Here is a 26,435-nt window from a genome sequence, read left to right as displayed (position 1 = left end):
ATGCGGACAACTAACCTTGATTTGCACTATGGTAGAAACATAACGCCGAGAATTCTCCCTTATTCCGAATAAAAGGCCATACTCACGTAAGGATATGCTGCAAGGAATGAGTTTCCTGAAGGAAGTCATGGCCAGAAAAAATGAAACACCAGCCATACTGTACCGTCGCCAGTATTCTTCCACAAAGCAGCCAAACCTAAACTCTTCTTCCTGGAAATGATAAATAAATTTAGGATCTTTTGTGTATTTTTTTAATCCTACAAAAACAATTTGGACATTTAACGTTATTTTCTCAAGAAAATGAGTTCAACAGAACTGTAATACTTTTTAATCGCAATGAATAACTGCAGTGATCCAATTTCTTACATCTTTAAAACAAAATGAACTAGTAACAAAAATTTTATATACTTGAATGAGTGCCATCTCATTTCACAACATTATATCAAGGGGATTGTTATTCATATAATGTAAAAAACATTATTTAAAGCATGATATATTTTTTCATTTAAACTGTGCTTCCACGTTCTACTTGCTACTATAAAAACCCTGCGGTTGATGTTAGCAAAACATTATTTTTTGGTCGTACAAAAAGTAGGCATATTGAAAGTCTGAGTACGGATATGTGGCACGCGTAAAATACACGTGTACAGCCACGTCAATTGTGCATCAAGTCCACTCAGTCAATAAAAAATTCATAAAAATGCTGCATCAGCTAGTTGTGGCCATTCACAGAGGTATTTACAGCTATTCACAAGTAATACCTTCCCATCCCAGAAATATTTGAAACATTTCCTCTACGACTGATTTTCCGAATTTTATGAATTTCAAACTGAATTCGTCAACGAAAACACAGATCTCTACCACGGGCGGTATTTTTACTTGGATAATATACGTCTTGACAATTCCATTTTCATGAATTTTTCTTTTTCATTGCAAAATAGATCAGTAGATAAAGATTATTAACAATTATTAACTTCTACCGCATAAAACAGCATGAATAAAAAAATATAAATCCCCCATTCATTTTGCCCTTGCGGTGAGCAGAACATATGCAATATAATCACTCCAGGCACATCCACTAAATCTGCCTTCTATCGTCCTACCGCGAAAAAACGGCCGGTATCTATTACATTCCTGGAAACTACGTGAAATCGTGACGGTAAATGAACCACGAATGGCCGGAACGGGAGAAGAGAAGGGATTTTCACGCGAATCACATCCCACTGGAAGCACAAAGGGGGAAACTAATTTCCGGCCTGCGATGCGATAGCGTATATTCTCTCTTTTCAAATGAAGACGGCGTCGGCCGTTGGTGGTTACTGCGAGGCTTGATGGGGGAGTTTTGTGGACCATTATCCGTGGACATAATATGAGCTCCTGACTCCCGCTACGCTCATCGTATGGATCGTCAATTATCCAAGGCCCTGAGCGTTCATTTGGGAGATCCAAAACCCGTTCAGATTTTATTTTCTCTCCACTCATCACTGCTGCTTCACCGAGTGCTTTAAGAATTCAGACATCTCCCGATATCTTTCATTATGGAAATCCTTCGCCGGCTATGTCCAACATATTTAAGAGCGCTAACATAAATATGAAAAGGGGATTTAATTCCTGGGTAAAAATAATTATAGTAGCAGTTCCAAAATTAAGTTCGAAATCCGTCTTTCCTATCTCATTGCCACCTACATTATGGAAATCTTAAGTTAGATATATTCAACATTTTTGAGAAAGCTAACATAAAAATGGAAAGGGGATGTTTTACACTATTTAAAAATGATTCTATTAGAAGTTTCAAAATTGCGTTTTAACTAGAATTATAGTGATTTTGTAGTTTAAACATGAAATAGGATATATTTCCTTGGTAAAAAGATTTTATTAGCTGTTCCAAAATAGAGTTCGAATATCCTACTTCCCAAATCAATTGCAATGCATGAACAAATAAATAAAATTATGAAAACTGTTTCTGTAATTGGACTCTTAGTGATTATGTAACGGAACGGATTGTAACAAAAAAAGTATTCCCATTATTTTAATGAATACATTAAAGCAGTATAAAATCAGGACCGACACAATCAATATGAAAATATTTCTCACATCATTTTTTGAAGGTAAGGTACGTTTTCTAGAGATATGTGGTAATTAACTGAGGACCACCAAAAGCAGTTCTTCATTCTTATCACTGATGACAGTCCTATCACGAGGATTAAGAAATAAGCCGCTAGCGTGCGGTGTCCTTATCCAGCAATAATCTAGTATCTCCTTTAGTGGTTTATACACTGGTTCTGAAGCAGTTCTAGGGTATGGAATATTCATTGCAAGTATGATGTTTTTAATCTAGGTCAAGGTCTGGTAGCAATTTCATGCGGACTGTAAATTATTATCAGGTTATTATTTCACAATTTAGGCAACGAAATTCCCCTTGAGTAGACAGTTTGCCCCTTAAACACGGTGTATCACCAACTCGCTCAAATCAACAGCTGGCAATCAGTACATTAGTTGGCTCTAGTTCTACTATTAGCTCTCGACTCAAATCTCCTAACAGCTTATATGTAAAACTGATATACTTCCCATGTTTTACATGCATCCTACATCACCTCGAATGATTAATTCGGCAACTGATTAACTTAAATTATTATTCCGAAGACAGAAAATCATCTGCCAAATTAATCTAAAAGGAAAAGTATATCCTGAAAAGTTCGTTATGATACCAATCAAAAACAAATAATTCCACGATAAGTAGGCTAATTTCCTCGAAACGAGTAGATTTCCTCAGCAGCCCTCAGCTCTGCCCTGAGCTCTGAGTCGGAACTGGAAACGTCACGTAGGCAGAAAAGGAGTTTCTAACCCAGTGAAAATCCCAAGGGAAATTTACCCACATAATTCACCGGGGAAGCATCAAATATTTTTTCTATTTAATCTCCATTAAGATGCTAAAATAAACGTGAAAATCTGAATCAAGAATCTGCGTTTCACATAGGCATTTCGTACATGCGTCCGAAGGCGCTGAAGGAATCTCGGTCCACGTCGTAGACCGTTTACCAGGTGAGCATCATACGTCCATCATATCCTCTGGGTGGTGGCGTGCAGCGATTGTCGGCAGCGAAATAACTCGAATTGTTCGCGGAAACATGCGAGGCCTGTAGGGACCGGGTTGTTAATGGCTCCCTCTTGTACTTCGTTCCCCGAGGGAAGGGGGAGAAACTCTGGTGATCATGTCGTCCACGAGGGGCTGGACAGGCGCTGACCCTGGGGCACCGCGGCCAATTTGTTCCACTGCAAACGCCATTCTCTGCTTGCATGGAATTTCAATTCTAGTTCTTTCCACCTGAATGATACGCTGTTGCCACGAGCCGTTCGTCTCATTGTCAGCAACCAAATTATTCGAGTGAACAACCTCAGAATAACTAGCGGCGAACCTTTAGGGAGTCAGGGGCAGATTCAAGGGGGTCACAGGGGTGATAACCCCCAAATTTTGTCAAAATGTTTAATGGTTATTTGTTTAATAGTTTTGGTATCCTTTTGAAGCAGTTAAGTGATTGCATATGCATATGCATGGCTATAAGTACCGAACGTGAAAGAAGTTTTGAGTTTTATATTATCGTTGAGTGTAGTACTTCCTACAGTAAAAACGCTCCTCTCTCCCGAGGGGTACTCTATACTCCCTGGAACCAGATCATGACCACCGTAATTAATTGCTGAATCCGCCCTTTCAGTCACCCATCAGTGAAGGTTGAGTGCGGAAATTCAATTGAGAAAACACCATTGGCCTTGACCAGGATTCTTTCCCATACCTCCGGAATTCGTGGCACGTTTCCCACCCTTTGAACTGTCACAGCATCTTTGTCCTCTGTTGAATTTTTAGGGAAACTTGAGAGACCAAGTTTCACTTTTCCGTCAAGGCAAACGATTTTTCCACTCAGAATCCTCGTACTTTTATCTAATAAGCAAAGTGGAAGACTACCTGCTTTTCAAAACTCACAATATTCTTTCACCACTAAATTTCGAAATTCTAACTTTTTTTACTCTCACCATCACTGGTCATTAATCCTAAGATTGGTTTGACGCAGCTCTTCACACAATTCTCCTATCAGCTAATTTTTTCACACCCACGTATTTCTTCTCTTTTACATCCTTCTTTACCTTCTCCATATATTTTGTTCGAGGTCTTCCTTTTCCGTTCTTGCCATCCACCGACGATTGTCTTCATCAGGCCATCATATCTCAAGATGTGGCCTATAAGGTTGTTCCATCTTCTTAATAAGGTTTTCATGAGGCTTCTCTTCTCTCCTACTCTTCTTAGTTCTTCATCATAACTAAATCAGTCGATCCATTTGATCCTCATCTTTCTTCTGTATCACTACATTTCGAAGTCCTCTATCCTTGCTTTCTTCGCTGCTATTATTGGCCATGCCTCACTTCCGTATAGGGCCACACTACAAATGTAGGTTCTTATTAATTGTTTCTTTATTCCCATATTTAAGTTTCCCGCTGCAATTAGGTCTTCTCTACTTGATGTACACTAAACTAAGAGAAAGTTAAAAATGAAGCGAAAACTAAAGTAAAAATTTTAAAAATAACTAACGTAATACTAAGCTATTTAAAAAAAACTAATCTTATCTGCACTACAAAAAAAAATTCTGAAGCTTAAAACCAGAATGAGGAAAAAAATAACAAAAGCAGTGAGGTTGGCGGCGAACGCCAGCGATCTGATTGGTGTTCCGAGGGAGAATGAGTTGAATGAGTCCTTTTACCCGAACCCCTGTGAGAGGACCGTTCGAGGAAATACACTCGTCCGGTTCACAAACGGGTTTCTGCGCGCGGGCCACAAACTTTCAAAATACCTATAGTCGTCCGACATCGGTCGAGGAGCAGGGGTGAAATAGGGTCAGATGCCCTTCACCGATGTGTCACCGACACCTGCTTAAAGAGCTAAGTAGCTCATCGTTCCAAGGGCGAATGTTCAGTGAACGTGCTCAAGAGGGTCTCGCAGATTTGGAGGGAAGCCGCAGTTCCATGGCCCTCTATTGCTCCTCATCCACGCCCGCAATAAACTCTCCACGTTTCCCATCACGCTTTTGTGCCGAACCGGAGGTGAGGAACTGAGATCCCCTCTAGAGAAAGGGATACAAGTGGATGCAAGGGCTAAAATAGGTCGAAATATTGACGTGATCAACTCCGTATATATATCACGATATATTCATCACTGTTCTCCATCCCTCCTGCCTACACGATACAGGCGGTAGCATGAAAAAATGCCCAGAAAAATGTCTCGTTACGATTTTGAAGCTTAGGAGCGTACAAAATCGTTTATGGCTTAATTTGGTGGAAGTTGTATTTATCCGTAATGAAAGAACACAAATGGTTATTTCCACACTATTTTATTCCAAAACTCAACAACCGACCATGATTTCAACACATAGTGTCATTTTCAAGTCAATTTGTCCTTGAAAAAGACACAATATATAGAAACTATGGTCGGTTTGAGTATATGGAGTATGTTTCTATATGGAAGCGAGGCTTGGACGTTGACAGCAGCTGAGAAGTCAAGAGTGGAAGTATTCGAAATGTGGTGCTACCGAAGAATGATGAAGATAAAATGGATTGACAGTGTGAGTAACCAGGAAGTGCTAAGGAGAGTAGGAGAAAAGAGAAGCCTCCTAAAAACATTAAGCAGAAGAAGGGACAACTTAGTTGGCCACATTTTGAGGCACGATGGTCTGATGAAGACGATCGTTGAAGGACGAGTGGAAGGGAAAAAGGGCAAGGGACGGCCCCGAATGAGTTATATCGGACAGGTCATAAAGGATGTAAAAGAGAATAAATATGTAGCTATGAAGAGATTAGCGGATAGGAGAGAGAAATGGAGAGCTGCGTCAAACCAATCTTAGGATTGTTGACTAATGATGATGATGGTCGGTTGTTGAATTTTGGAATAAAAAATTGTGGAAATAACCATTTGTGTTCTTTCATCATGGATATTTAGGTGTTCCGCTCCTACGTTTAAGCTAAGTTTTCTTTGCAAATAACATTAGTGATGCATTCATGTAACAGTTTTCTCAGAATGATCCGTAGCCACATAGCTTCACTGGGCGATAACGATGTAAAAATCTAATGTGATCAACTTTCTACCAGCACAAAAAAGCTGGTGGATCTTCAAGGAAAGCAAATTTTTCGTTTGAGGAAAGGTAAAGTCATATTTTCAATATTCTTATATTTTTACTTCTATTAAACACTTGCATCTTATTTACCAACACGAGGCATCCATTCAAAAATCCGATTTGCACTGGTGCTTTCAACAAGTGGGGTTATTTTAACCACCTTAAAAAATAAACTAATAAATGGATTAGGCTGAAAAAACCTTAAGTGGCATATTTTTGGCAATTCGAAAACAAAATAGAGGAAAGACTTTCATCAAGAGCCTCATATGCCCAGCACACCAGGGATTTTTTTTCGCGAGGGTTTCAATAGCTCTTATGGGTCCCAATTAATTTAGTCTCTCACGTGAACGATTATGAAACAAGTGTACTAAAACATCAATAAATTAAAATTTTAAAAAATCCCTTTTGTTCCCTCCAAAAATTCCCACAAGTAATCAAGAAAATCAATGTGAATGTAAAAATCGCGTGTCATAGTGTTAAGTGTTTTTCTTAACTTGGGTGTTAGGAATTATATTCTCGCTCTATACTAGATTCCTTTGAGGCTTCCAGGCAACTATTGAGTGCCTTAGAGATCACGCGTGGGTGCAAATGGTGCGGCTGGTTCTATCTTATTAGTATCAATTTCCACAAAGTTAATCTTTCGACAGTCGGTCTGACAAGAAGTAGGCAGCGGAGATATTTTAAGGCCATAATTTTACTGAAAGGGCGCTGTGAGCGCAAGCATTCTGCAAGGAGAAAACTACTTGCCTTAACCCAGACAGGAACCAATACCTTCCCAATCAACACCGAGTGATATTGGCGATAATACCTTGCCAATACAATCCAATTCAAATAACATCATTTATCGATGATTTGCACACTTTGATCTTACAGAAAATTTTTAATTACCAAAATTGGTTCTGTTACCAATGAGATACACACTTTCACGAGAAGATGTAGAAAGAAATATATCGAACTTATTCGTAGAGTTGGTAGACAAAATACGCGACCATAAAAAGTGAAGCAAACCATAACAATGACAACAAAATCCGTTTCCAATAACAAACACCACGACTCACATAACTGATATTCGATTTTCCGGCGAATCCAATGTAAAAATCATCCTTTCCTTCACGAAGGGTGAATCTTTCTAATTATGTCGGTGTTTCGAAAATCAAATTGTTTTTCATCCCGGCGTGATACAGTGTGAATCCACATTAAGCCATACGTCACAGATTTAGTCAAAGATACTACGTCAAAAACGTGTGTTCCCGATTTCAATTAGGAAATAGGTATACTAATTAGATACGCTACTCGTGACAGTAAACACTGAGACATATTTTGCGCAACCGCAATGTCGAGGTCTCCGAAAATCAACTAGGTAAATATTTGTCCTTAGATATTTAGCACACATTCCAAAGGCATCCAGCTCAGGCAAAGGTTTCTCATTTAACATTCCTTAAATTAACTGTTATTTATGGAACAAAGTAATTACTTTCTGAGAATTCTCATCTCGTTCATTATTTGCACGGATTTCCTCATAATTAAGTTTGTTTATATGTTCGCAGACGAATTCTGATAGGGTTCCTATTTTGGGTTTAATGTCTGGAGCGAAACCTCACCGCTACGAAACGAGCCCGTAATTCCCGCCTACCTCTCTCCGCGCTAACATATCGAGACAAGGGGTCGTACAACAGGCACCCCCAACCCCTACTTCTCTCCCGGCGGAACGCGAGCGTCAACTACGCCTAAAATAACTCACCCCCACTGACGAAATTCTCTTACGGCCCAAAACACCCGCTCCAATATGGTAACTCACCCTCTTCCATAACAATAATTCCATCTGGAAGTTGAAGGAATGAAAACTTGGCTTTTTACACGTGGTGATTTATTTTGACCAACCGTGGTTTCCTTACAGCGTAACACTTTCAAGGTGAGGAGTAGAGGAAAATTGAGCAGTATATACATGGTGGCTGATATATAACTAGGTATTATGAAACATATACCTGGGCGCTCGAGACGTTTGCCGATGACACAGGCGCTTACTATGAACTTTGAAAGTATGCAGCAAGATTCTTATATACGTAATACTGAATGAATGATATTAATTTCAATAAATTGTTGCAATCAATATTGAATTTATTCGTCTTTTTCAATACCTTCTTGTATACCAGCCACCCTGTATAGTTCGTTAAAAACTAGAGTGGAAAATATCCAACTCCAGTTTTCAACGTAATATTTACTCCTACAATATAGAATTTCCACGAATTCACGCCCGCTACAATTATTTATAAATCCATTTGGGTGAAAACCCTATGGATAAATTATTCATGAATGGGAATGATAATTGCATTATTTTATCGAGAAGTCACAATGAGAAGATAACTTCCCAAAACGGCTGGTGTCGTAATACCCCCTGCCACACGCCTTTTAGGTGGCTTGCGGGGTATTATGTGGATGTAGATGTAGAAAACAGTATTATGACTAATGTCTTTAATGATAAAGCAACTTGTTTTAGACATAAAATTTTCTAACTTCCACTATACTTAAATAAAAGTGTAAAAACCAATTAAATGCCAAACAATTCTGAGACACGGGCGTCAATTGCGCCTAAAACAACCCACCCCCGCTGACGAAATTCTCGCAAGACCCACAACACCCGTTCCAGTAGGGAAACTCACCCTCTTCCACAACAATTCCATTTGCGTGAAAACCCTTTGGGAAAAGTATTAATAAATGGGGAAGATAATTTGTTTATTTGCCCGAAAAGTGTGTATGAACAGGTAACTTGCCGGAAGATTACTATAATGATAATGACAATAACAATAAACTGTCTTTATTCGGACGAGGCTGAGACTAATTAGTCCCCTTTTCCACCTAACCCCTCGTTAGCGTCATTGAAAACATATTTAACACACTAAATAAACGTTTACAATATCAAAATATACAATATACATTATAAGTGAAATGTCAAACAAGATAAAAAAAAGCATATGTGGAAATTTTGTGTAAAAAAAGATTTCTATTTGTGGGAAAAACATGATGATAAGATAGTAGTATTTCCTTCAGCGAAAACACCCACTGAAGGAAAACGCCCACACAAGAAGGGGGCGTGAAAAACCAGCGAAAACCTGCTGGGTGAAAAATAATGCCAGGTTACTTAGTGTGTATATGATGGAGTGGGAAGCCAAGTGGTACAGGTGATTGTTTTCTACAGAGAGGAAGGAACAGAAATTAGGTAAAGAATGCAAATCGGATCAACTAGATATTGTCTGTATTGTATTTGCGTTGTTTACAACCAATCCATCAATTTTAGTTGTTATAAAAAAATTGTTTTCTGCAAACAGTTAATACTACATATGGCTTTCTTAAATCAACGTTGTAAGTTATTGGAACAAAAACTACTGGGTTATGAAGCACTAAAAGTTGGACAACTTGATTGCGCAAAAAACGGGTACTTGTTTGAGAGAAAATTAAGTACAGGAAAATACTATGGAGCAGATTATTTTTAAAGTGTGCTCCATCGTGGAAATAAATCCTCTTTCCTATTATTTTTGTTGAATTAAAATTTATTGCTTCGTTTAGATAATAGAGCTCCTAAAACTCGGGTGACTTGCCTTTTTTTACCGACAGCAGTAGTGCACTTAATTTTCCACTCGATGTCAGCACTAAACAGTGACTCAATTGTATCCCTTGTCTACCACGTTTTTGCATGTATATTTCGTCCATTAATTTCTGTATCTAACTCTGATTAGAGAATAATTCACTTTTATCCCTTGCCTTCTCACCCCCTTTCATATAAGATCTTTAGTCATTGTGCAACGTCTTCTGAGACACCATATTTTCCTCCTACGACTTTACTTAAATAACAGTTTGAAAACTAAAATAATGCCATTTAATTCTAACTTACCGTCCGTCAAACTAAGGCTACTAAAAGAGACCTACACGATTTTATCTTCATTATCAACTTAAAGTTGATAACGATTTGAATTAATTTAATGTAATATTAAGTAACACTGTCTCTGGCGTAACTGAGATGAACTGCTTCACGGCACACGATGGAAAATACTGTAGATGTTCACACCAGCTTAAGATTGTGAAAAGTACGCCAATATCACGGTCAAAATTCAATTCTGATGATTCTTCAGCTCTCAAATTTTTAAGTCTTTCGAAATATTTAACATAATTAACTATTTAAATACTTAATCTATGGGCATCTTAAAACTATTTCACGAACAAGGTTATTAAAAAAGGGTTTCACACACCAGGGGATTTAACATCACAACTCACATAAATTATTTTCGATTTTACGGTGAAATTAATGTAAAAATTATTCTTGGCCATAGCACCGGGAGATGCCTTCTAATTACGTCGACTGTTCCACGAGCATATTCACGGTGTAAGCACAACAGAGATCTGAGAGGGATTGAATTTCTGTAGCGCTAGGCCACGTCTGCTGTCAGCTGATTGGCAAAGGGTAGGTCACGTGATGAGGATTCCACTTGTTTTAGTCACATCAGCTCACCCGCAAAGATAAAATTAACAGAGTTTAGAAAGCATCACCCAGTGCCAAGCCATTTTTACATCTCTATTCATACTATCCATTCGAACACCGCCACCAACCCTTCACCACCACAGATACCTAACAAAACATTCTCATCCCCCGCAGGTTCACCACAATCCTCCCCTCTGTACTCCGACAAACCTGACCCACCTCTCTCTTCCCCCAACAACGCCCACCTCCAGCGCCCCCGCACACCTTCGGAAACCTTTCTCCCAGCACGACCTGTTGCTCCCACCCACACCCCCACAGCCGTTCCCCGCCATCTGTTCCGACTAGCAACCCCCTCTCTCTCTCCCGATTTGGCGGCGCACCCCCATGCTCCAGATTCTTACGATTTACTCCCACCCCCAAGTTGGACCCCCACCCATCCCATTCCACCCCCCTCACTTTAAGATCTGGGATCGTCCATCTTCTCCCACATCTACCCCCTACCCCACAAAACTCATCCCTTTCGGGAAATATATATCTACTTCCTCGCATCCATTCCTCTTCTTGTCGCTGGATTGAGTGCTGCATGCACAAAGCCCACTTGACGGTAGTGTATGCAAATTCAAAATCAGCATGCTAGTAAGTCAGTAAACTATTAAGATATTAATTATTAGGGCTGAAGAATATTTGGTGAGAACTTATTGTCACTGTATGAAGTGAAATATGATTTAATGCTTTCCCGGCGAATAACGTGGGTAAACTTTTCTCGGGATTCCCACCGAGTTAATGTTTTAATATCGGTCAACGTTTCAAGTACCGTCTCGGCACTCATCTTCCTCTAGGAATATTTATATTTAGGAATATTTATTTATTATAAATCAATATTCAGCCCTGAAGATGTTCCGAGACGGTACTTGAAACGTTGGCCTATATTAAAACATTAACCCGGTGGGAATCCCGAGTAAAGTTTACCCATTGTATGAAGGGTTGTACGCACAGAGATATATTTTTGTGCTCACCTGACAGTAGTGTATGCAATTTCAAAATCAGCATGCAAGTAAGTCAATAAACTGTTTATATGTCAAAAATTAGGATTAAAGATTATTTGGAAATGATGTTTCCCAATTGGGTGGGATCAGGAGCTTGACGGGGGACGTTTATTTTCTTTTGAGGTCCTGAATATAAATCTACTTCCTTGCATCCATTTCTTTTGTAGTTGCGGGATGAAGTGTTACACGGACAGAGCTGGAGTAGTGTATGCAATTTCAAATTCAGCATGTTAGTAGGTCAATACGCTGTTTAAATATCAAAGATTAGAGTTGAAGGGAAAAATTGTTGAAGATGATTCCCAATAGAGTGGGTTGAGGGACGTGGCAGGGGACTTTTTTTTATTTATTTATATTACTTTAATTTTTTTGAGGTCCAACCCTTTCGAGTCCAAAGATAGGTAAACCTTCGACGCATGTCCCCAAAGTAAATATTCTGATCCTATTCCTTTTTTTAATTAATTTAATTTGAATTCAATTCCATTGCTTTTTTATCTCATGTATCTTCATTTTGTATCTCATATGTATCAAAAGTTCATATGGAAGACGTTTTTTGTTACGCAACAATATTCTCAGTATTACGACAGTATTTCTGAAGGTGATCCCTCAGGGGTCAACTACAACTCCAAAATTCGTTTTTTATCAATGAAATGTAAATGTTTAGGTTATCAAAGGAGCAATTAATTTATTATATTAATAAAAGGAGTAGGAAAGGCTTTACCTACGATACTCCACTAATCTCCATGGGATGCACACTTACAAAATTCCCATTAGTCCTTATAACAATTATTTTTTAAAAGAAGAGGTGCACCAAATAAGGAGGGTCATGATATTAAATTTAAGCACGTAACCATATCACTTTTAGCATTATTTGTGAATTGGTTCTGCAACTGAAAATGGCGCAAAAATAGGTTCAAATATAATGAAATGAAAATAGAAGGTTTATCAATATATATTATCAATATTATTTGGGACCTAATCTATCTTTTTACCTAGATGGATGTCTTCAACGAGGATGTTGAAGTGAAAAAAAATCGTAGGTGTGAAAAGATTAGGTGATAGAATAATTGAGTGGAGAGCTGCGTAAAGTCAATATTAGGATTGTTGACCAGTGACGATGATGGATGTCTTCAAAGATGGAATCATTTTTTTAAGGTACAGGAGATCTTTGGCAGGAAAAACTTGCGAAGGCAGTCATTTTGCTAGGGGGTCGAAAGCTAGTCTACCGATAAGTACATTTTTAGTTAACTTTTTTCCATTTTCTACAATGATAATCCTGAATCTGAAGAGTTTCAATGCCATCCTCTCATTTTGGTTACCTCATACCCTCTTAATGCTCTCGCATACGTATATTTTCTCTACTTAACACTCCCGTGATGCCGCTACGAACTCATTCGAAAACTTTCACTCACTTCTCCCACTCGTTCCGTTTTATCTTTTCCTGCCGGTCGGACAACCCGCTCCACTCACACGCCTCATCCTCCCACACCTCCAGAACTAGTTAGCCCCTAAGCAGTTTGTTCGAATGTGTGAGGGCTCTGCGATGATCGCCCTTGCGATTACCAGCTGATCGAATCCGATCGTTTCCGTTGAGACCCAAAATCGCCGGCATTTTCGAGCATAAAAGTGCCCGGCAGGTTCCTCAGGCGTCGACTGCCACCCCTTCATGGCCGAGGGCAAACGGACAGTGTGCGTTGGGTGGGTATTTTTCAATTGCCCGGCAATAATGTGTGGCGGAGAGGGCTTGGGCACAGACGGTAAAAGAGAGAAGAGAAAAAGATACGAAAGGCTTCCTAACTACTGCAAAGTTCAGCCGCAAGGTTTTATGACCCCAAGTTGCCCATGAAAGAGGCGATTAAAGGCATCGAGAGACGGCTTCGAGGGATACCAGCCCTCCGTGAATGGCAACAAGTGCCAAAGGCATGCTTGAATGCTATGGATTTCGCATGAACACGTCCAAATTACTTCACGAGTCGTTAGCGGAGCAATAAAATTGCACTTCCACTCAAGGAGTTGGCACAAGAATCCATCTCTGATCCCAAAATAGAGTCATTTATTCATGTTCCTCTAAAACACGGCCTATTCCAGATGGTGAAGTGTATATTTTGGGTAAAACTCTATTCCAATCCAGCATATTTCAAATTTTAATTGTGGAAATCCTTGAACGCTATGGATTTCGCATGCACACATCCAAATTACTTCACGATTCGTTAGCGAAGCTATAAAATTACACTTTTACTCGAGGAGCTGGCACAAGTTTCCTTCTTCGATCCCAAAATAGAGTCATTTATTCACGTTCGTCTAAAACACGACCTATTTCAGATGGTGTAGTGTATATATAGAACGAAAAAACTCACCTTAGAATGATCTATAAAACTTTATTATTCCGACACTAGGTTTATACTACTAGATAGTCATTATCAATTATTATACTTGATTTGATAATGAATATCAAGGAGCTGAAACCCGGGGTCGGATAATGAAGTTTTATAAAATATTACAAAGTGAGATTATATATAAGAACAGAATGTAATATACAAAAAATTTTGACATCAAATACATTCTGTTCTTATATATATGTTTATATATACATATTTCTTTAAATTATATTGTATTATATAAAAAAAACCAATTGTTCCTTCTTTATGTATAAATATTGTGTATCGTCTTATTCTCTGTATTTTATATTGTTTCACACTTTTTCTAACATAGCCCTGAAGATGATTTAAGAAAATAAATCGAAACGTTGGCTGCTAACTTTTGTTTAAATGACCTATACTCCAGGAAATACCATATTATATATTAAATAAGGTCAAGAAAAGAAAAAAAAATAATTAAAATAGAAACTCTTCCATAAGGTACAGTGCATATTGTAGGACGTGGCTCATAAGATCATTTTGGTAAAACTTCATTCCTATCTAGCATATTTCAAAAGCCAATTGTGTAGACGCTTGAACGCTATGGATTTTGCATGAAAACGTCCGAATTATTTCACTAGGTGTTTAGTTTAGTAGTTTAATTTAGCAGAGCAATAACATTGCACTTATATCCAAGAAGCTGGCACAAGATTCCATGCTTGATCCCAAAATAGAGACATTTATTCGAGTTCGTCTAAAACACGACCTATTCCAGATGGTACCGTGGATATTTTAGGACGTGACTCAAGAGGTCATTTTGAGAACAGCTTCTAGCGTTTTCCCGATTTTGATAGCGCACTGAAATCAGAGCTCTATGAATTCGAAGTACCATTGAAACCCACCTGTGTTGATTGTGAATATTAGCTTATGCATACATTCATTTTTTTCGAAAAAGAAAATTTATTTATAATATATCATTTTGAAAGCAAAAAACACGTTTTACGGTAACTTATATGTACCATTGACAGCTGATTTTCAGCATTGAAATAGATTATTCTCCAGATATATCAGAAATTGAACTCAAGATTTCCTTTATAACTTTTTCTTCAATCTCCTACGTAAAAATCATTTCTCCTGATACAGTTATTGATAATAGAATGTTTTCTTTGTTACTGCGCCCTTTAACGACAAAATCTTCATTTAAAAAGAAAGTACCAGTGTTACATTTAACTACCAGACAGCACAATATAATACTTGTTGAGGTTATTTAAGATCATGAGTCAATAATCTTTAAATTCTGAAACATATCCCGATGAATATGGCATGAGTTGGGATATTATAGGCTCATTTATATCTGAAAAGCCAATAAATATCCTAATGATAACCAACTGCAAAGATGCGTCCATGTAAATTTAATGAAAATCTTTCATACTCCACAGCTAAGGCATTGAATGATATACGGCTAATGAGATAACAGAAACGGCCCTGAAGATAGCATCTCTAGTGAATATAGGAGTCCCTTTAAAGTGAGCTGAGAAATTCATGCATAAAATAATGAAGTAGCCTCTGAATTATTCAACATGCAAGCCGTGAATCTCAATAATACGCTCATTTGTCAGTTAAAGCAAGGGTGCCTTTGTTCAAATGCTTTAACCGAAGTTCATGAGAATAAAAAATGAAGCATAAGGTAAAGCAGCCATATATTTTCAAAATTATACCTTAAATATCCCATCAAAGAAAAAATAAACTCTCAAATGAAATTTTCGGCATAGATGAAGAGCCTAAGTATTATCAATGAGCTTAATTTGTATGGATGGATTAATGGGTAGCGAAATAACAGAGTTTGCTATTTTATATTTTTCAGTGTGCATTAATGGATTAGTATGTTCTACTATACTTAGTTGAGCTTTACACTTAGTTGAAAATTAAACAACGTTCGTATAACGACCTCAATTGTTATTCTAAAAATCAGCTTAAGAGCTTATCAGTCGACAGTACGAGTAATGTTTAGAAGAATAAAATCAAAACTAGAAAATATCGGTTGAGAGGCATGATGTTGTAATTTTTTCAAAGAATAATGAAAATAAAACAATCGGAATGCATAGCATACCAAGAGGTAGACATTTTGAGAGGACAGATAAATACTCAATAGTTCATCCTAGATTCATACTAAATAAATGAAAATTAAATTGGTTTTTGATAATGAGTAAGATGAATCAGATTTCGCGTACAAATAACTTATTTCGAATGTAAAATAGAGGACATTATCATTTTACGCTCTTTTTAAGGTATTAAACGAATACGAAATTAAGTTCTAACACTTAGTAGTGACTTATCTCATTCCGAAAAGACTTCACTTGGTAACATTAGACATTAATTTACAAATATCTGTGGAACATATCCAGTAAATTTCTTGATTGAAGCTTTCGAGGCCCATGGTGATTAAAAGAAAGAGACAGATACGGGTGTATGCCGCGTGAAGTAGTGGAGATTGTATCGGAATGCATAGCATACCAAGAGGTTGAGATTTTGAGAGGACAGGTAAATACGCAATGGTTCATCATAGATTCATACTAAATAAATAAAAATTAAATTTGGTAATTGGTAATGAGTTGGCGCGCGTGACAATGGAGATTCGGCATAGATGGAGAGCCTATGTATTATTAAGCGAAAGGCTTGCCTACTAATCGCCGGATAATCCAGAGATGAACTGAAATCTAAATTATTGTTGAAAACCAGACATTTTACCGGCTTGCGAGCCACCCCATTGCCATGACATGATACTCTGTACAGAGAGCCCTGGGTTGGGAGAAGATGGGGCCACCTGGCCTCACCCAACCCAGGTTAAATAAACTAAAGTCAAGTCTCTCTTTTAATACCCAGTTATTCCCAAATATCGCAACGCGTGAATCGCATTCTACTGAGAGAATCCTGACAGTATGTTGCATATTAGTGATTTGTTTATTTGTCGACATTAGATTGATTAATTAATGATTTTTCTCTTTATTTTTCCAGGTGTGTAAAAAATTGCGATCCATCCATGCACGGTACGAGTAAACGAAGTGACTAAGCCCCGTAATACAACCTAGGATTACGACCTTAAGCAAGGTAAGTGCTACTGGAGCGCTCAATATAGTGAAAAAAAAGATAAGACACACAGAACACTGTATAAAAGACAGGAAACTGTAGAGCACCATTCGCAGGATCCCTATTGGTTGGACGTTTTCGTAATAACGAGCAATTACGTGAGGAATAAGACTGAAAGACCAAGAGATTAGTGTAAAAGACAGGGGCCTGAAAAAGCACCAGATAACTGGTGATTAGGCCATTTCGCAGTACAGAGCAATCACAGAGAAATACAATACATAAAAATACTGAGGGGAAAAAACCCTTGAGAAAAAAAATAAAAACCAAGAAATAAGTATTTGGGGCAGATAAAGAAAGATAAAAGGGAGATGAGCATAAGAGCGCAGAAATAGGAGCTTGGGAAAGGAAGAAATGGAATGCTGGAGTAAACCAATCTTAGGATTGCAATAACATAAGTGTTTACCAAGGTTTACTCAGTGTATCATGCAAAAGTCATGGTGATATCACGCACTTAAAATGTGTAATACGTCAAGGAAAAAGGTGAAATACAACAGGTGGAGAATGAGTGATGCACCTTCTTTAATATAATGCTACCCTTACCGGCTGATGTAAAACGTCCCATTTACCTATTTTTTATCTTCATACAGGTTTATCATAAAAGAATAGTGCGGTTTCGCCTATTCATAGGAAGATTTTTGGGAAACTGAAGGACGTTATTATCTCTGGGGAATTCATTATAAGCGTTTTTTAGCGATAAAAAATTCTAAACCACTTATTGAACAGGATTAATGAAGCAATTAAAACCATTGAAATTTATTAACTATGTAAAAAAACTGTTTGAGGCCACACCTTCTAAAAATAACAAACAGAAAATGTAAGTAATTCTGATCTCATTTAAATCATGTTCTAACCGCATCATTTTTTATGATGATCCTGCATGAAGGGAACAAAAAAAACTCTGTCAGGCCAACCGAGGATATTGAATAAACCTGGTGAAGGAAATACAGTGATGCGTCGTCTAACTGCAAGGGCGTACCCAGGATCAAACTAGGGGAGGGGGGGCAAGCCATGGTTGTTCAGATGTATGGTAAGATTTAAGCACGGAAAAGGTGAATGAAATCAACATTTTAAGGAAACTGTAACAGCTCTATATTAGTTTTTAAAATTATTTGCTTGAAAAAATATTATTTTCCTTAAAGACATTTGCGATTTTTGCGTCTAGGGGGGGGGCAGCTACCCCCTCCTTCCCTCGCTGGGTAAGCCCATGCGTCTGAGGGATGAAGAATGGTAAAGTAAATAAATATAAGGTCACAGTACAGCTCCCTTTTCTCGATCCCGAAATACGAAAGAGGCAGGAAACATGAGCAGCTCATAAAAAGCGGAATCTTACGGGAGACTATATTCGACGAGGCAATATAAGGGGTGATATTTTCTCATCTCCGTTAACAAAGGATGAGAAGAAAAAGAATAGGGGAGGCTTAAGGATGCCACAGAGAGGGGAGACTGGTAGCAGGGGTTCTCGGAGGAACGAGGGGTAAACATGGAGATGAGACCTTGTTCTGGGTGGGTGAAAGTGCGTGAGGAAGGAGGAAGCGGTGGCTTAGGGGAGTTGGTTAGCCGACCCAGCTCCCAATCCGATTATTGGTCGATAGCTGCGGTCTCGCTCGATAACTCGAGGGAGAAAGAAAAGAAAATAGCACAATAGATTTTTAAAACTTTTAGATTTATAAAGGTATTTCTTGCTCTACGACGTATGTCCTCTAGGAACAAAAACAATTTACAACATAAAAATAGAATCAGAATAGAATTTTTGATTGATAGCTTGGGTCCCGCTCGATAACTGGATAGGAAGGTACATATTGCTCTATGAGATGTGTCCTCGACGAACAAAAACGATTCACAGCACAAAAATAAAATCAGAATAATTGGTTCCACTCGATAACTCGACAGAAGAAAGAAAGGAAAACACAATAGATTTTTAGATCTTTTAGATTTAGAAAGATATTTATTGCTCTATGACATATGTACTTTAAGAACAAAAAAATTTACAGCACAAAAATAGAAACATTAAATCTACCAACTAACTAGTGGTGAGCGATAAGCCAATTAAACAAGATAATAAAAGAAAAAAAAACGTTATAGAAAGTTCAGAAAAAAGAGAAACATATCATACACAATATTCCAAATTATCATACGTTCCATCATAGTAACCATAAGTAACATTAAAACTCATCAAAAACCTAGCGACGAATCGCAGAGAGCTGAACCAATTAAGAAAAAGTTATTGGAATAGCTTAAAATTACATAAAGATAATAACAAACTATCAAAAAAATTCTACCCTACCCCTGCTAATTCTACCCCACGCATCCTAAAAATAACAAACTGAGAGCGTAATTTTTCAACAAGATATGTCACGACAAAATTTCAATTAAGCGGTTAGGGTAATACATCATCTTAATGTAACAGTCTGCGGCGTTATTTGATATAGAATATGAATCATTAAATAAAATAATGGGGTAGAAATAAAATCATTACGCAAATTAATTTGAAAACGCGGACCATGAACCAACATATAAACATTGAATTGAAATGTTATTATTTTTATCTCCACATAAATCATTTCTTACATACAGGGGCGCTGATTACTGAAATATACCTAACGCTAATTCATGAATATATGCCATATTTTATAAATTATAGCACAAACCAAATTTATCCTAAAAGACATAGGAATATACTCCTTGCCACAAAATGAAAGGCAGTAAAAAAAAAGACTACACTTTGCTAAATTGAAAAAAGCGCACTTTTTTAGCGATTATAAAAAAACTGCACCTGATACTGTTACTATCTCAATAATGAATGGCATGAAAAAAAACCATTTCGGCACTCGAAATTAGAAACCCATCTAGAAAATTATCATTTACGGATTTCAGCACGTGTAACATACAGAAGCTAAAAATGGTTCCAATTACATAAACATAATTATTTCTACTGGATGGCACAGAATAAATTCCTGTAATAGCCAACTAGGCATAGCGAAATAAATATGAATAGAACAAAAAATGCATGAGATAAGTAGTAAACTAATATTTACTTTAATTAACAGCGTTTTATTCCCGACCTAAACTCTTGCGTGATGCGTAATGGATGCCGCAGAGAGAGGTAGGATAGCAATTCGAATTGAAAAAAAAAGTAGAAGATTGAAAGGTACAGATTTGCTGGGTATACCGAGAAAGATCCCAGTAAAGCAGAGTTTGACGACTCCCACGGTGTACGAGATCCCGTAGGGCGGTCTCGATGCAAATCTGAAATCACGCAATGAATCAATTGGAGCGTTCGTTCTCGTTCGCACGCGCAGAATCGTCACGCGCCATTGTTGTGCAGTGACTATACGCTGCGGTTAATCCCCTCTCCCCTGACCGAAAACCACGATCGATCCGAAAGCAACAAAGAAAAAACAAAAAAAAATCCATCCCCAACACAACCTCGGCTTTATTTCCGAACGGTTTCCTCTTCAGGGTTCATCAATCAAAATCATTTCCTCCGACGAGAATTTTATAGCAACCTCTTTTCACTGGACTCGCTAAAGCACCATGGCGTACATTCGCCGCAGTTCAACTGGAAACTAGAACTAGGCGAAAGGAATGTGCATTGCACACCTGTTTATTTAACAAATTTATCCAGGATAAACATAAAGTTACACTTAATGCACAATTGGACATTGGTATTAAAACTCACAAATTTGTAGTTTGCGTAGTAATGAAAAGTATGCCACACTAAATTAATAATAGGAACATCTGTATAAGAATTAGTTTGCAGAACTACCACAGCGTTACCAGCTTGAGGTTTACTGCAAAATGAGATTGATAAATAGGATTTAATAGGTTATTCAGTAATCTTAATACCACATCAATACCAAAAAATATGAATCCTAACGCTCCTGCGTGCGTAATATATTATAAAATACCTCGGAAATCCACATTAGATGAAAAGTTTAGCTGGCGCAAATATTTCACTTTATTCATTCATACGGCTATAGTTTTTCTGCAGTATTATGACTCTTGCTCCCAGTAATATGGATCGTAATTCCTAACAACATTAGGAAAAGTAACTCTTATCATGAAATAGGGAAAAAATGTCGAAAATTTCGTCTGCGAGACTCACTACCGGTGTTATCAAATTTTGCAGTGCTATTTAAACCCATTGGCATAAGGTATCCAAATGGAGGCATGAATCTCAGTTAATTCCTTGGATAAAAGCATCGGATTCATTTGTAATTGCCGTTTCCAAACCTGGGCACCAAACTCATAATGTTAACATGATGAAATATTTTCTTTTCCCATAACTGTTTGCAGACAATAAACTTCAGAATCAGGTCAAAGCATCGTAATGGAAGGGTTTAATGGAAAGAAAATCGATTGCAAAATCATTCTCTCGTCAGGAACAATATGTGAAGTCAAAATAATGTGGCTTTTCAATTTATTTTATTAATTGTACATTTTGATCGAACTATTCATTTATGAATATGTGATAATTTATACTTCTGAAGGATATTTTTTCTCCAGTTTACCATCCAGTGTGCTGTTGGTTAATATCTCCCAAAGTTTCAACGGCTAAGTCTGCCATCGTCTTGAGGCGTAGAATCTGGAGCCAAATTCTTATTAGGGCTCTAGAATTTGGCTCCAGATTCTACCCCTGAAGACGATGGTAGACTCAGCCGTCGAAGATTGGGAGCAATTACCCAAAACCTACCCGGAGGAAAACCCGAGAAAACTTCCTTCAAACTATACTCCGAAACTATACACTTTGCACAAATGTAAAGGCTAAAATTCTTAAAGTCATACTCCGGTCTGATAAAACCAGCCATGTCCGACAAGCTACATTCACAGTCACATGCTAGCAAAAAAATAAGACACCAAATTCATACCGAAAAATGAAACATTAGAAGGTGCTATTTCCTTGAAAACACGGAATACGCCTGGTGTTGGGAACCTGTGAGTAATAATGCCACAATATGTATAACTTTTTTTCCCTCTCACCACTGTTCTCTCTTGCGTTTCTTCCATACGTTCGATTCTCTTCCCAATTCCGTCCCACGCTTTTTTCTCCGTCTTTCCCTCTCTCTGTCATTGGCTGAATGGGGACGCTAATTAATCGGTCTGCCATCTCGAACGCGGAGAACGGTGGGTTAGGAGGGGAGGTGGTAACTTGAATGGAGAAACGGCAGCAAGAAATTCGACGCGTGTGTAAGTAAGTGTATGTGCTGGTGGTTGCAATTTTTTTCGTGAAAGATTTGAGTTGAAGTATGGCAGGGTATGGCATCCCGAAGAATATGTCGGGGATTTTTAGAGTGTCGAGGATGTCGTGTGGTCTGTTAACGGTGTGTGGGTGTCTGTGGAGGAAGAAAAGAGGCAGTTTTTTGGTCGGCCAATTAATTCCGGATCTGTAATTACGGCTGGTGTGTATTTTTTTTCCTCCCAGGCACTCCGGTTTCCGTTTTGTCTTTTCGTTCTGCCTCCTCTCCCTTGGAATAGTAATCTCACTTCATCCTTCCCATTGCGGGGCGCGTTTTCTCCCTCCGACTCCTCCCTTTTTTCCTACTTTTATTTCGTTTCAATTCTCTGGAAGAGATGGAGGGTTACCACGGCGGGAATTGGGTGTGAACGTCTTTCCTTAAGGCAACTTCTCCGCAAAACGAACTATATACTTTTTGTCTAGTATGACATTCAGCACGACTTTCTGATGGAAGTTCTTAATACTAGTTAAATGAAACATTTCAATTTTTCCACACGATTTATTCGTTGCTACAACAGCATTATAAACTGCAATGTTATAAACTATAATGTTGTTCGAACAACGAAACGCGTCGTGTTTGAATAAATCCTGTGAAATATTGCAATGTTTTTTTATGAAAATGCTAAAATCGCCTCATAATTGCACTCTATCGACTGATTTTCAAGAAATTTTGCTATTCATATCTTGCTCGATAACATAAAGAGCAGTGATAATTGTTTATCTTAAGATACTTCTTACTAGTTAAGATTCCTCATACGAGTTAATGAATTATCTGCTTATTATTATTCTGAAGTCAAAATTGTCCTGCAATCGTCGCAGGAAACCAATACATGTTAGATTAAAAATACCGCGCAAAATGATGCACAAAATACACATAATAATAAGATGTTATTTCTTAGGTTGAACTATCTATATAACATTAAGATATATAACCGCCTGATAATTTTCTCTGCAGACTGAGATCGTATGCGCTGTAAGAGCAGAGATTTTGTAAAACATAGGATTACTATTCGTACTTGTTTCTGAGTTATCTGTTGACTAATACTTACAATCAAAGTAGTTCTGCGTTCGGCTCAGAAAACTAGAAAATTATTTTCAAAAATACTGTGCCAAATGATCTGCTCAATGCACATACCAATTGGGAGTTATATCCTTGAATGAAGTCATTATCAAAAACTTACAATAAGATCGAAGGGTCTCTATCCATTCCTCAAGGACTTTCCTTCAGTATTTCTCATCAATTTTCTGGTAGTTGAACAGAAAAGAGGAAATTTGAGTCGACGAGATTGTTCAAAAAATTTAAAGGAGAAAGTAATGGGGTAAACAACCACAAAAATGCTTTCGAACAAAAATATTTTCGTTATTATATTACATAATGAATGCATCCCATAAATGTCATGGCTTTGCCTACAGTAGTTCGACCTTGGGTTTAAAAGAGAATGAAATCAGTTAAGTCAGTCATTGAGGACATCTTGCATTGCCAGAGAGACAAGCTAAGAGTAGGTCAGAAAGTAAAAGTATGCGCATCTATCAAGGTGATTATCTCAAACAGTAACGAACGGCATTCAAGCAGTCATTCCCAATTCGCTCTTCTTTCAGCCAATTATATGAATTAAAATATAACAGCCCTGAGATACGCCGCCGCTAATTAATGAGCGTAATTAATTAGCACAAAGAAAAAAGTAAATATCTGAAGAGATAATTAAAAAAAAAAGAAATATTCAAAGTTCGCTAATGGAATTGAAGGAAGGTAATAGTTCTAAGGAATTTTTATGCAGCATAAACTATCCAGCATTGTATGAATTCATAAGTGAATTAGCGCAAAAGTGAAAAAATATCTATAAACGGCATATTGGCCCGAAAATTTAACAATTAGGTATTAGGCAGGTGGTGAAAAGATAGTGATTCTAAAATACAATATCGCTAAGAATTACTCTCCATAAAAGTTCAGAGCAAATAATCACAATGGGGAGACCCTTTCCGCAAGATTGAGCAGCCGTAAGCTACCCTGGCTAGCTTTTGGATAAGAGAAATATAAACCTCACCCGTAGGGCCCTTTTTCCTTTTTACGAGGCCATATCTTCCTTGCCCTTGAAAGAAAGGGCCTTCATTTCTGGAGCGGACCGAAGAAGCACAAAACCCATTCGGAACCCTCTGCTCTCATCCCAAGAGCACTAAAAAACCTGGAAATATCAAACGATTTCACTAAGGTTCGGGCGCTGCAGGAGCGTTGGCGGCTAACACCGCAATCCGACTGTGTTTTTTTTTTACCTCTGGCCCCACTTCGAACTCTCTACGTTCACTGTTTCCACAGAAGTAATTCCACTCCGTCATGTGAGCACGGATTGAAAATTGGCAGCACACATGTCTAGCCTCAGCGTTCGTTGTGAAATAGAACCTAACAGCCTTCCGTCTATTCTGTCCCAACAACCCATAGTCATCCCATAGTAAGTTGAATCAAAGAGTTTGTGAAGTTCACATAAAGGTTACCTACGGATACAATCAAATACTGTAAAAATAGAATATACAGGTATAATTACAGACAGAACGCTAACCTGGGATGAACACAAAACGCGTGTTTCAAATAAATTAGTAAAAGCCTTGCACCAGCTAAAAGGTTTCGCAAACAGATGCCCATATCACTGCGACTTGAACTAGCTTAAACTTTGTTGATCCCTCATATCGATTATTGCTCTTTGGTTATGTCAAATGTTTCAAAATCACAATTATCTAAACTATAAAAAATGCAACATTGTGTCACACGTTATATCTGCGATGTTTTACATTATAACCACATTACCAAAAATTAAAAATTATAAAAATTTAACAGCGAAAAATTTGCAAATGGCTGTATTCATGTATAAACTCTTAAAATACAAATCCCTTCATATATTTTTCAACCTCATCAGAACAATCGAGCCAAAAAACAAGGACTACTTGAAGCAAAAATAAATTAATAATACCGCGTCACCGAACCTCCATGTAGTATCAAAATTCCTTTTATGTAAATTCATGTAATGTATGGAATTCCATTCCTCAGCATCTGAAAGACATCATGACAGTAGATAATTCTAAGCTTATGTGTGTATGAACTTATGCTCCAAAGGACAATCCTAGAGCAAATAAAATATCTATCTACATGCATGTGAAATTTACAAGTTATCATTACCCATGTAAATACATTTATGTGAAATTCACAAGGTTTTTTTGATTCAACATGAAGCAATTTCACCAAGTCACGCCTCAAGCTATCAACCTAACTTTAACCTTAGAAGCATTAACTTTACTCCTTTCGAATGCAGAAATTAGACAATGGTGGAGGTGGAGGAAGAGACATGGCGTTTTCTGATTGGATCATTATATACTCCTTACGTTTTCTTTTTATTTCCTTGATTACATATTTTATGAAAGAGGATTCTCGTGTCTACCACTAAATGTACTGAAACCCACTGCCCATTCACATGAGTTCACAATAGACGTCACCCACGTCACTGACAGGCGAGGTATCCGAATTTTAACAGATAAATAAGCTTTAAGTAGTGCTAACAAGCGAAATTTATCATCGAGATGATAAAATGTTATATTACATTGGTAACAACAAAATATCATCCATATTGAGTGAAAATACTTTATTGGAAACAATAGGAATAAATGATCGCGCTATGCTCGTCTTCACGCTACGGCCATATTTAAAAGCCGATAAAAATGCGCACGTTGTCATTTTTATACGTTTGAAAATATTATTTTAGATTATGACAGAAAAAGGAAAACTCGACGGTCAAAATATATTGATAAGTTATTTTTACTTCATAATCCTAAGTCAAAAATGAGATGACGCTGATTACACAGGTGATTATTTAGATGCCAGACCGTGCCTTGCGGAGAAAACATCCGCTTTCAACAAGAACTTAAAAAATCAGCTTTTACAGTGCAATTACGTCATTTGCCTGCAAGGAAATACAGATCGTGAAGGCCCAACCATTTGGCGAGGCGCCAGTGGCAATCAAGAAAGGAAATCAA

This window comes from Ischnura elegans, chromosome 8 (genome assembly GCF_921293095.1).
Source record: "Ischnura elegans chromosome 8, ioIscEleg1.1, whole genome shotgun sequence".
Classification (NCBI taxonomy): Eukaryota; Metazoa; Arthropoda; class Insecta; order Odonata; family Coenagrionidae; genus Ischnura; species Ischnura elegans.
The sequence above is the reverse complement of the archived record's forward strand: the minus strand, read 5'-3'. Positions refer to the sequence as shown.